The 12,931-nt window shown below is 46.0% G+C and overlaps 1 protein-coding gene and 1 long non-coding RNA gene across 3 annotated transcripts in view; both read left to right on the forward strand.

Moving 5' to 3' along the window:
• Nucleotides 1–12,931, forward strand: part of DESI2 (desumoylating isopeptidase 2) — a 44,626-nt gene that overhangs the window by 815 nt on the left and 30,880 nt on the right. The window contains exon 1 of one of the 2 annotated variants that reach the window (XM_040636082.1): nt 122–178. The exons of the other annotated variant lie outside the window; for it this stretch is intronic. The gene's annotated coding sequence lies outside the window, so the exon portion shown is untranslated. Of the gene's footprint in view, nt 1–121; nt 179–12,931 lie in introns of those variants that run through there. 2 annotated transcript variants of the gene reach the window in all.
• On the forward strand, nt 3,293–8,861 carry LOC121103987. Its single transcript, XR_005836330.1, has 2 exons — nt 3,293–4,990; nt 5,110–8,861. It is a non-coding gene; the product is annotated as an uncharacterized LOC121103987 (long non-coding RNA).

A 12,931-nucleotide genomic window follows, 5' to 3' on the forward strand; every position in this document is an offset into this window, starting at 1 on the left:
GGGCCCCTCTGCTAGCCTCTGAAGACCACTTTCCAGGTGATGCAACAGGTATCTGACGTGACCACAGCAGAGGGAAGGGGAGAACTTGGTTATGAGGTCATCTAACTTCGGAGGACTGCAGGCACACGGAACCGAGTCCAAGGATTGGTTTGCCACGTGATTGCCATTGAAGTCCGGGGTAAGGGATTGCCGTTGCAGTTCAGATGCGTGCCTGGGGTGGTTTGCCTTCGGCTGACGCGTTTTTGTTTTGTGAAAGAGTTACCTCTGCCTTCGATGCTTGAAATCTCTTGTAGGTGGACTGGCAGATGAAGAAGTCCTCCTCATTATTTTTGTTGGCTTAAAGATGCAGAAGAGCTGAAATGCTGGATGTCAGGAGTCAGGGTTCTCACTCGCAGATCTAAACTTTTTATTCCCTGGCTTTGACTATACATTTCTAAATTTACAGTGTAACCTCTTGGGTAGAAAGGAACTCAGGTGCCCTAATCTGGGAATTATGTCAGGATGGGATAGAGACTGTCCGGGGCTTGAGGCGAGGTCTCAGTTGAGTTAGGTTCGGGTTTGGAGGTGGATGGAGGTGGATTAACGTACTGAAGAAAGTGAAACATGGAGAAAAAATTAAAGAGTAGAACTGGAGGGCCTAGAAAAGCAAGGCACTTGGTAATAAGGTCTTTGGCCTGTGTCACTGGTTAGAAATCATTCTCTAGATGTCAGCTTTTTATGGTACTGGATGCCTTTATTGTTAAAGACTTTTTATTACCTTTTTACTGTTTCATTGATCTGCATTTGGTTTCTTGTTTATTCATGAAGACTATTACAAAACATCCACAGCATATGTCCTGCTTTTGAACGCACAGCCTGCTTTTCCTTCTGGATTATTAAACACCTTTATAAATTAGGGTTATGCCTTGGCCAGAGGGTCGTAGACTAAAAGAAATCTGAAAGCAGTGGTAGAGAGAGGTCGGCTTTTTTAATAAAACTGCCAATGCATCCTTTGGCATATAATGGGCTTCCTTACACTTTAGGTAATCTATGAATCACAAAAATCATTGCTAATTGTGGTAGTTGTAGGAAAAGCTAGAGGTGGTATTTAAACCAGTATATTTCAAAGGGAGGAGTATTCTGAAAGATGTTAAAAATACTAACTTGTTTAATAAAGATCTTATTCCTTACATCACTTTTGTAAAGTAGGTACTTAGAGTGGAGGCAGGTAGAGAAAGGGATAAATTAAACCTGCCCAGATAAGTAAAAATAGGATCTAGAATTTCTAGACTGAAGTCTGATTCATTATCTCCTCTACTGAGTAATTCCTGTGTTTATTTCTTATGAATTGCTTTTGCCTAGCCATAGGGGGAGAAGGAGCATATGAATGTCTATCAGAATGGTAAATAGTTGAATTATTAGACTTCTAACAAATTTGCCCTTGCATGTTCTTTTGAGGGCTTTTAGGCAATGGCTGTTCCATGTCACTAATTCAGCAACCTGCAGTTACTTCCCTGTGACCTTGTGAAGGCACAAAAACGAATGAATTCTCCTTCCTCTTTGAGGAATTTAGAATATCATAGGGGAGGTACAGCAGTGGTAACGATTCAGGACAAAGTAGTGTGCTTTTGGTGATGGAATGGCAGAAGAGGATGTAAAGGAGGAGACCACATGCGGTTGTAGGATCGGGGATTGCCGAGAGGTATAGGGACCTCTGTAAGCAGAGAACAGTCAGCGGGAGCCGTGTGGCAGGAGGAGAGCGCAGGTCGGACCGGGAAAGATCGGTTGGACCAGTATAGCTGGGGTAGCATGCATGAAAACGGAAAGGTCGATAAGAACTTTATTAGTTTGGGGCTAGGACAAGGGCTGGGGGGTGGGGAGCTGGTCTCTGAACCAGGGGGACCATCTAAAGTTTTCATGGTAGGCAGCAGGGCGATCAGAGTACGTTTTGAATTAAGAGCAGTGTGTTGAGGTGCAAGATCGTATCTCTTACGCCTGTTTCTCAAGTTGGGTTGGTTTTGAAACAGTTCTGCTTGATGTCAAGGGTGAATCTCTTTTACCTTTGGTAGCACTGCTTTTGCGTCATAGGTGCCTTTGATGGGGATCGCTGTTGTCTCTACAGGCCTCGTCTAGCAGTCTGTCCGGTCCAGGCTTCGCAGACATCGTAATCAACCTTTGGTTTGCACTTACAGTCACTGTTTATAGGGACTGCTTGCCATGTGTCCTTGTGCCTCTCTGTCTGGGAGACTGTCACCTGCTCCAGCGCGGACTGCGTTTTTCCTGTTCCCTAGATGGGGAGTTGCTGATACCTCTGTTCTTCCGTAACCGCCGCACGTCAGAGAGAAATTGTATCGGGGTCACCTGTATTAACTTCTTCTCATGGAGGGATAGGGTAATCCTTAAAAGGTTGCTTGATCTTACAAAGTGCTGCTAAATTACTGCTTGCTGCTTTCTCCATGATGATGGTCCTCTTTGTACTTGGGCGTAATCTACCACCCATAAACATGCCCTGGGTTATTTCCGGGTCCTGGAATGAGGTTATTCAGATACTCCTAGTTCACTGGCAGACGTTGTAAAGCAGGTGATTCAGCTGAGTTTCGGGTGCTGGGACGGTCTCTGGTGTAGGCGCTCTCGCACAAGGACTTCGTTTGCCAGAGACCCAGAGTTTGTGCCGTTTCAGATCCTCTCGTGTACTAATGAATTTTTGTAAAATACAAATATGCAGTAAAATGATAATATTTGTAGACTCATTCAGTAAGCAGCTTTCTTCCTATTTTCAAACAGTATCCGTTCATCTTCAGAGCCTTAATAGAAAAAACCACTAAGTTTGGGTCCATACTCCTTTTGACCATCCCGCTTCCGTCCGACTCCCCTAAGAGCATGTGAGGGCACACGTGCGAGAGGACCTGACGTCGCACACATCTGTACATCTAATTCAGACTTTTTACATGAGTTCCAGATGCATCTAAATATCCTCTACACCTAAATCAGCAGGCCCAGGGACAGGCTCTTTCCCTTCCCTTCTCTCCCCAGCTCAGACTTGCCCTTTACTCCACCAGACAAGACACTCCCCACCCCCACTCTTGTGTCATAATTTTTGTCTTGATAACCTTCTGCTTAGTTTCCCAAGCCAGAATGCTGGGAGTAAAACTATCGATTCTTCTTTATTACAAGGCCTTCTTTATTATCAGAGTCCAATCACCAGGCCCCTGTCTCTTGTAGTTTGGTTGATTCCGTCTGAAAGTAATAGCTTGACCCTCCGTAGCTTAAGCTGGAAGGGTACTTATCTTGAGTTTGGAGATAAACGATCCCTGGGTTAGGTCAGCAGTCAGCAGGGGGGGAGGGGGGGTGTCATCAGGGACCGAGACTTCCGTCTTTCCACGCTGCTTTCTGTCCCCACATTGTTGGCTCTTCCCGCCCTTTTGGCTTTTGTTCGGGTTTGTCCCCTCCTAGTTGCAAAATGACCTTCCCGGCACCAAGCAGAATCGTCCTTCAGCAGGGCGTGAAGGGAGACAGAGGCGAGTCCGGCCTTTTTCTCCTTTTCAAGAAGGGGCTTTGCCGGAGCCCCCCTCCCCTCCCGAGGAGTGGCTGGGGCTGGGCTCACCTGTGGCTGGAGAGCGGCTAGCGCCCGAGCAGCGAGCTGGGGCCAGGAAGGCCGGGAGTTGGAAATGGCAGTAGCTGGGAGCCCGTGACGTCTGTCACATACCTTACCGTCTGGGCATTCCTTAAATTGGGTACCTCGTGCTCATTTCCGCTGTTGCTTCTCGAGTTCGGGCCCTCATTATCTCTGTTTGTCTAATAGCCTTCCCTTGGGCTCAGTCTCTGGCCTTACTGCGTTCTGATCCATCTCCCTTTCTGCTACCAAAGTGATATCCTGACGTGTGAATGACGTGCCGTTCCTCGGCCTCACCGTCACCTGCTAAAGCCCTTTATGTTGGGACCCCTACGTGACTGTTGGAGGCCCCCCTTCTCCCGGTCCCCCACTACTTCCCATCCCAGCGTACACACTTCATGCTCGCACCGTGGAATTGTTTAGTTCTGTGAACAGACTGTACTGTCAGGGCTCACGCCTCAGTATCTTTACTCATGCGGGTGGCACCTGGAATGTCCTGTTCCCGCGCCGGGCAGCTGCCACCTCCGGCCCCTCCTGCCTGTAGCTTAGGCCGCAGTCGTCAGGCCTGAGTGAACTCCGTGCCCTCACCGTACTGCCCTCACCGTACTTCCGACGTGCCTTAGCTCCGTGCCTCCCGCTAGACCGGGCTCCTTGACAGCAGTGTCTAGACCAGGAGCCGTCGTGAGAATGTGTTCTGTAAGCGTTTACCAAGCGAATGGGATTTTAACCAGGCGGTTTTATTAGGAATGGTGCCAGTACTTAAAAATAGCCCAAAAAGATCTTCCAGTACCCTTCTCTTTGTGCCCGATACCTGTTTCTGTATTTGTTCCCCTACTTTTACCTAGCCTGTTACTGGGTTGTAGCTTTGGTTATTGTGACAGGACCATCAGCTGGAGGGGGGGGTCATGGGAAGGGGATAGGAAAAATATCAGAGACTCTTCTTTGACACAGGTGTTTCTGTTTTGTTTCTTGGTTTTTCCACACTGTGGCCTAGACCGAGGCCACGTTTCCAGGGGGTTTATCCTGTGGAGTCGGGTCTGCATCACTCCTTTTAGTTAGAGAGGCCCTGCTCGCCTCTGTGCCCTCACGCGCTGCTGGACGAGGACGCTACGCTTGGTGCTGTGACGGTCATCTTACAGCTGTGAGGGACAAACCAAAACAAGTGGCCCCTGCTTGGAAGATAATCTTTCAGAAAACATTGTCAGAATCTTAACACAGGTTAACCAGTCAAGAGGAACTCGTCTCCGTTTCCTTGTCCGTCAGTTCCTGTGCCGCTTGGGCCAGCGCCCCGCTACTCGACTTGAAATCGGGGAGTCCGTGAGTCTAACAGCGGGAGGGGCAGCCCTGAACCCGCCCTCCTGCGTTACCGTGGCGCCGTCTTGTCTTTTTCCTCACATGGTACGTATGAGAAAAGAGTTCAGCCTCTCTCGGTATTTGTTTTCTGTTGCAGCGATAACAAAATGCCAAGAACGTAGCAGTTGAAAACGACGTGAATCGCGTATCTCCCGCTTGTGTAGGTCGCAGGTGCAGCTGGGCCGGGCTGGCTCCTCTGCTCCGGGTCTCGCGGGGCTGAAATCACCGGGGCACACCTGCCCCAGGCTCATCCAGATTGTTGCCAGAATGCAGTTGCTTGGGGGCCCTTCTCCGCTGCTTAAAGCCGCTTCCATCCTTGGCCTTCAAAGCAGCAGTGGTGCCTGGGTCCTGCTCTCACCTCAGATGTCTCCGACCTCCCCTTCTGCTACATCTCTTCTGCCTCCATCCAGAGGGACTTCTCCACTTCTCATAGCTCCTGTCGTTAAAGGGGACCCAGGAGGACATGCCGGGGTAATCTCCTTACCTTCAAGTGTCTCTGTCTTAAGTTACATCTGCAAAGACCCTTTGCCATGATTCACAGTGACTGATTCACAAGTTCTGGAAACTAGGTTGTAGAGAGACACCTTAAGGAGTCATTTTCCCTATCACACCACCTAGGAAAGGTCTTTTGTAAACCCAGAAATACCTCTTAGCAGTCCTTTGACTTGGCATGGAATAAGTATTAACTCAGTCACTTAAAGTGGAAAATGTGAAGTATTCAAAAAATAAAGCATGGAGGGGCACCTGGCTGGCTCAGTCAGAGGAGCGTGCAACTACTCGATCGTGGGGTCGTGAGTTCGAGCCCCGCAGGGCGGGTGTAGGAATTACTTAAATAAATAAAACTTAAAAAAAATAAATAAATCATGGAAACCTTTTACAAGGAGCTATGACTCAGATGTTAAAGGTCCAAGCGTGTTGGGGACTACAGGCCCTTCAGACTGGGGGGGGGTATACTGTCTGTCCACCCCAACATCACATTTGTGATAAAGTTAATAGAATTTAGTCAAACTTATAAATTAAATACTATTAAATACCCATGAGAGCCTACTATTTTAGGTGCATTCTTCCATTAACTACATTTTTTTCCTTAAAACGGGATATACATTTACTTCCTATCTGTTGACTGATTTTCTATGGGAGTATTTACATTCCAAAGTGGCAGCGCTGTTCCCATGTCACCCAGTTGGTGAACAGAATGGAAGGGGAAGACGGCCAAAATAAATAACCTTAAACCATAAGAAAGGCAGAAAAATAATAAAGGGAAATGAGATACATGAAAATAACATTTATGTTTCAATCTGAAACGGATTTGAGTATATGACTGTGATTGGCCCCCCAAAACAATAACTTGAAAACTAACTGACCCCACATTATTTGAAATAAAAGTCTTTGCTCACTAAATTGTGACGTCATCCTTGTCATAACACTAAATTCTTGCCCCACGCAGAATTGGTGAGTCTCATGACTATGCTATTTTAATTATTATAATTTCACAGCATATCTTAGTATATGGCTGGGCCAGTTTCCTTTCATTCTTTTTCCCAAGTTTTTTTGGCTATTACTCATTTCCTTTTCTAGGCTCTCTGAAAAATTCCGTACATTGTTTGTCACTTTGGAGGGTTTTTTTTCTAATTGTGTTAAAATACACAGAGAAGTTACTGCCTTACCCGTTCCTGGCTGTATAGCTCAGTAGTGTACCTTCACAGTGGTGTGCGGCCAATCTCCAGGACGGTTGCATCTTGCAAAACTAAAAACTTTGTATTCATTAAACTCCCCTTCCCCTCTGCCCCCTGGTTACCACCGTTCTACTTTCTGTCCATGAATTTGGCTAGACACCTCGTAGAAGTGAAATCCTGGAGTACTTGTCTCTTTATAACTGACTTATTTCCCTTTGCATGGTATCCTCAGGGGTTTCCAGGCTGTAGCATGTGTCAGAGTCCCCTTCCTTTTTAAGGCCGAATGTTTTGCTGTGTACATCTGTATACACCACATTTCGTTTATCCGTTCATGTGTCAGTGGATGTCTGGGTTGCTCTCTCCTTTTGGCGATGGGGAATAATGCTGTTCTGTGACCACGTGTACACATATCTGTTCAGTCCCTGCTCCCAGTTCTTCTGGACGTACACCCAGTAGTCTGTCAAGTGGTGTTGCTTTAATAGGAATTGCACGGGTTCTTGTGCAGTTTAAAGTAACTGGGGAAGAATTGGCATCTTTCCTATTTCCATATTCTCTTCTTCCCCGATAATGAAAGTGGGATTTTTTTTTCTTTTTGAAATTTTTATCTGGAAAATGCAAATAGTTAATATATGCAAGTAGTTAAATAGGTTAATTCCAAGCCCATATATCTGAGCCATCTATTAACAGAATAAACTTAAAAAGTAAGTAAGATATGATTCTAGGTTGTTTCCCCATAAACATCTTTGCCACAAACATTTTTGCCACAGAAGTAATTGACTGTAAGGCAATTTGCTCAAAAAAAGAATCACAAAAAAGAGGGACTTTCATTTGAAAGGACCTAATCATGAGAAACGAATAACAAAATTAAAAGACTTGATTGCGAAATGCACCAACATATTTGAGTGCGTGTAAACGCGTGTAGATTCGTGGCAGTATTGTGCCAACAACTGATTTGATTTTGGGGATTGTACGAGGCTCTTGTCTTTGAAGCCTTTCATTTGTAGGGCTGTCCTTTTCTCTCTTTTTGCCTGTTGATTCAGCATCACAGTTTTGCTTCTTTCACGAAAGTTTCTTCCTCCATTAAGAGAGGTATCAGTTTCCAAATGCCAGGATGCATATTTGGAACTGAGCTTTGCATTGCGTTGTGCAAGCCTCCTACGCCGCTGGATCCTTGGCGTGTTGTCACATGCTCATTGAGAGACCTTCCAGAGGCTGTGGGAGGTGTGGAAGAAGTGCTAAGGCTATAATGCGTTTGTGACCGAGCTTTGTTACCACTTTAACCACTATGTTCTCATGTCCGAGCACAGTACAGTGTGCAGTCCGGCTTTCCACTCTGTATTTCACACTTCCAGTAGGTTCCATCACCGTATTTTTTATCAAGTCAATATATATAGCTGTTCCCATCCACTATCTTTAAGACCACCATGTCTGCATGTCAGTGTAGAGATTGCTAGCTGAGATTTATATAACATAAAAATAGGAGCTTTGTTAATGGAAAAATAACTTGACAACTAGCTTCGGTACGTTAATCCTGCCGAGGGCAGTTGATTCGTCCTTGGAGAAATGAAGCCAGACTGTCATCCAGTTATTGTATCTTTTATGGCAAAATTTTCTTACAGCCAACTGGTTATGCAGCAAAAATGTTGGTGGCAAAAATATCTACGGCCAAGATGCATATAGCAAAAATACCGGACATGAGTAAAAAAATAATATGGTATATTAAGTGGCAGTAGGGCTAAACAGGAAAATAAAACAGAGGAGGGGGTAGGAGAGTGTAGGTCAGGGTGGTGTAGTGTAGTTTCTACTCCAGTTCCCACTAGAGTGGTCCAGAGGCCTCACCAAGAAGGCATTCCTGAAAGGTGAAGGGGGTATGCCATGTGGCTATGTAGGGAGAGAATGTTCCAGGCGCAGAGGGTACGCAAGTACAAAGGGTAGGTCAGGCCACATGCCTCGTAAGTAAATGTACAGCAAGAAGCAAGCGAGGTTTTGAGGGGAATTTCTGATTGATGGTCTCAGAGAGGTTCACGAGAATCATTGAAAACAGAGCAGGCGATGCCAAAGAAGGAGCAGTCCGGGATGAGGAGAGCTTCCGCAGAGCTCACGAGCAGCATTGCCTAATTGAAAACTAGGGAGAAAATTGCAAGATTTAGAAAATCTCTGAGAACTCTGAGTGGATCAAGTGTTGGCAGAATTTGCTAAAAGTTAGGAACAGTCGTGGAATTTGAGAAACAGCAGGTGAACATAGGGGAAGGGAAGGGAAAATAAAATAAAATAAAATAAAATAAAGATGGGTAGACAAACCGTAAGAGACTCTTAGCTCTAGGAAGCAAACAGTGTTGCTGGAGGGGAGGGGGGAGGGAGATGGGGTAGCTGGGTGATGGACATTAAGGAGGGTACTTGGTGGAATGAGCACTGGGTGTTATAGAAACTGATAAATCACTGAACTCTGCCCCCGCAACTGATAATATGCTGTATGTTAACTAAATTGAATGTAAATTAAAAAAAATTTTTTTTTAATTTTTTTTTAAGATTTTATTTTATTTATTTGACAGAGAGAGAGAACACAAGCAGGGGCAGCAGCAGACAGAGGGAGAAGCAGGCTCCCCGCTGAGCAGGGAGCCCAAAGTGGGACTCAATCCCAGGACCTCGGGATCATGACCTGAGCCGAAGGCAGACACTTAACCATCTGAGCCACCCAGGAGCCCTAAAAAAAAAATTTTTTTTAAACAAAAAAAAAAAAGAACATTCAACCAAAGCCTGATTTAACTTTTAAATGTTAAGGATAGGGGACAAAATCAAGCTAACTTCAGGCTTCTTTTTCATGACACCAAAGCCTAAATAAAATGGAGTATTATTTACAGAGTATTGAAAGGGAAAACAGTTCTGTCTGAACGCTATGGCTTCTCACGTTGCCACTTGTGCAAAAGGACCTAGAGAGAATCAGGCACCTTTTGGGGAGCTGAAAAATGACTCAGACCTTAAGAATGGAGTGATGACAGGGTAGAAGAAAAGGGTATGGGCTCCACTTCTCATTTAGCAGGGCTGTCTCCTATTACATATATATGGTTCCAGTGCCAGCGTCCAGAATTACTCTTCACAGAGAATGAGCACAATGTTAAGAAGATAAGTCTCAGATTATATTGACCGAATCTTGGGTGAGAGGGAGGAGGGAAGTCAGCAGATGCAATTGGTTTGGGCTGGTATTGGAAAATTGTATGTGCCAAGTTTTGTCATATAAGCGTTAAGTATTGTTGGGATAAAGTTGGGTCTAGAGGGGAAACAGCAGAGAGAATATAGTTCACACAATGTAAGAGAGAAAACAAAAAAATGTGGAATGAAGACAAGTAGAACCAAGTAAAAAAATCATGAAATGACCGTAAATAAATTAAATCCCCTATTAGGTTTCTTAAGTATATTTAGAGTATCTTTTGCCTTTCAGAAATTTTAAATCACACGTGGTCAAAACTGTTGTTGTTTCATGACCTTTCCGGTTTCTGTCAGCCCTGGAAAGGCTTTCTCTGGTCTGAAAATTATAGAAATAGTCTCCACGTTTATTCCCAAGTGGAAAGCCGTTATCCCAGCACTGTTGATTGAATGACCCGTGGTTCCCCATGCTAACTGGAGGCATATACCACGTTCATCCTGTACTAAGTTATCCTGGATCTAGAAGTCTTACTTGGCTTTCTGGGCTACTTGTGTATTTAGCTGTCTCTTCCCACACCATCACCGGATGCTTAATTGCAGTATTGCAGCATGTTTCGATACTGGTGATGGAAGTGTCTCTTACTGTCTTGAAATTTTGTGTTTCTCACACGTTAATTTTTCAAATAAAATTTAAAATCAGTTTGTCAAAAAAACTCACTGAAATTTGAAGTGCAGTGACATTAAATTTATGAATAATTTTGGGGGAGAATTGACAGATGTAGAATATTGAGTCTCCCCATAAGGTAAGAACTATCTTTGATTACGACACATGAGCCTTTGCCTCATATTATCCCTTTTGAAGATGCCGACACAGGCTTAGCTGAAGAAGCTGCTCGGAGTCATGCCGTGAGTGGTGGAGCACAGTCTTGAACCCCGAGCTCTGACGCTACAGTCTCTGCCCTTGACCACCACGTTATATTTCTTCTCCTCCTCCCGTCCCTGCAAAGTGCTGTTGCTCTATTAATTTGTCCTAATCTCAGCCCCTCTGTCCCCCAGCTAACTTCCCTCTGTGCTTTCTGGAACTCATGAGTGGGCAGTAGCAAAAGGAAACAAAAAATCCCCTACATCTGTGATTATTTCTGCGACGGTTAATTTTATGTGTCAACTTGACTAGATCAAGCTAGTACCCATGTTTTAGTCAAACATTAGTCTAGATGTGCTGTGAAGGCATTTTTCAGATGTGATTAACTTTAGGTTTTTATTTAAATTCTAGTTTGTTGACATACAGTGTAATGCTGATTTCAGGAGTAGAATGTAGTGATTCATCACTTAATATGACACCCAGTGCTCATCACAGCAAATGTCCGCCTTAATCCCCATCACCCGTTTAGCCCATCCCCCACACCTCCCCTCCAGCAACCCTCAGTTTGTTCTATGTAGTTAAAAGTCTCTTCATTTAAATCAGTAGACTTTGAGTAAAGCAGATTATCTTCCATAAGATGGGTGGGCCTCATCCAATCAGTTGAAGGCCTTAAGAGAAAAGACTGAGGTCCCCTAAGGAGGAAGGAAATCGGCCTCCAGAGGAGCAGCCACATCAGCTCTTCCTGGGTCTCCAGCCCACCAGCTGGCCCTGCCAACTTTACACTTGGTACCCCCCCAAAGTCATGTGAGCTGTTACCTTAAAATCATCGCTCCCTTACTATACCCTCATCTGAGTGGGATTCTGTAGTCTACCATTACAGCCATTCCCTGTGGCAGCCCTGGGTGAATTGAACTCTCCATCTCCCATCTCCACAGCTGAGCGCACCCAGAGAAAACCCCACGATCAGCCTGACTGGTCTCACTTTAAAATCCTGACCACAGACCCCAAGAGGACCCTAAATGCTGTCTGGCACCGCTTCCCGATTTCTCTGGCTAACTGACTTTCCCACTTTCCAAGACAACTACAGTATTTCCCACTCTCCGCTGATGACCTCATTGCTTTTTTTCCCTAAAAAAAAAAAAAAAAAGCCCTGCAGAGAACCCGATCGTCCTGCTGCCACCACTGTCCCCGTGTGCCCTATCTAGGGTCAGACCTCCTGCTGTGGGCTAGAGCCCAGCCCCGCACTCCCATGCAAGGATTCCGTGCTCAGAACTGTCACCACCAGACTTGTCCTCCTCGCTGGCTTGAGCTGAGGGCCTGAGTGGAGTGCCTTCCGCGTTATCTCCGCCGGCCATCCGCCAGACGTACCTGGCTCTCAGGCCGGAGCTTTGTGTCTTCTCAGCTTCTTCAGAAGTGTGTCACTCTCGAAAGACAGACGAGGAAGCAGGCCCCAGCCGTGGTATCCGAGGCCCCTTCGTTCCAGTTGCTGTTTGATCTGGGCAGAAACAGTAATTCAGCAGCAGACCTGTTGAGGTTCCTCACTCTGCGGGGAGCTTGAGAGCAGGGACAAGCTCTCCCTCTTTATTCCCAGAACTTGGGACATTGTGATTACTTCTAAAAGGTCTGTTGGGCTCCCCTGACGTTCCCCTGGGACTTGTCATCCTGAAACAGTTCCTTTCTCCACTGTGACCTGTTGTTCATGGCCATTGCTCCCCTCGAGGGACCTGCCGCGCTGCTGTCCTGACCGACCTCCCTAGCCTGTCAGGTGGCGCGTGAGAGCCCCAAACCCCTGCACTGGTTCGGAACACGAGTGTTGGCGTGTCAGAGAGCCACGACTAAGGCAGGGACAGCCAGAAGCCGTGCATGGTCCCCTCCCTGGTCAGGCCTGCCATCTGCCGTCTGGAGTCTGTTATCATAAGTAGTGTATGCGGTTCTTCAGCTTTGTGGTGTCGTCTGGGATCAGACCGCGTGGCTTTGCATCCCACCTCCTGTGTGACCTGGGAAGGTTTCTTGCTAAGATGGAAACCATCGTGCACCCAGTTCCTAGGGTTATTGTACGGATCTTGAGGCAACCTACGTGAAATGCATAGAACGGGACCTGGCCCATGATGAGCCCTAGAAAGTGTTAGCTGTGTGTTCGTGGTGGCGTTTGCCGGGTTATAGAAGCGAAGTGAGCTCCCGTCTCTATCCTTCGCACAGTTGCAACACCTGTGGGGTTTCCTCACTGGATCTCAAGGAGTGTTCTCCTTCAGGGAACAAAGTGCCGCCCAGACTGAGGCATTAAAAGCAGGTTGTTGTATGTTT

The sequence above is a fragment of the Ursus maritimus genome, unplaced genomic scaffold, assembly GCF_017311325.1.
Source record: "Ursus maritimus isolate PB19 unplaced genomic scaffold, ASM1731132v1 scaffold_2, whole genome shotgun sequence".
Taxonomy (NCBI): domain Eukaryota; kingdom Metazoa; phylum Chordata; class Mammalia; order Carnivora; family Ursidae; genus Ursus; species Ursus maritimus.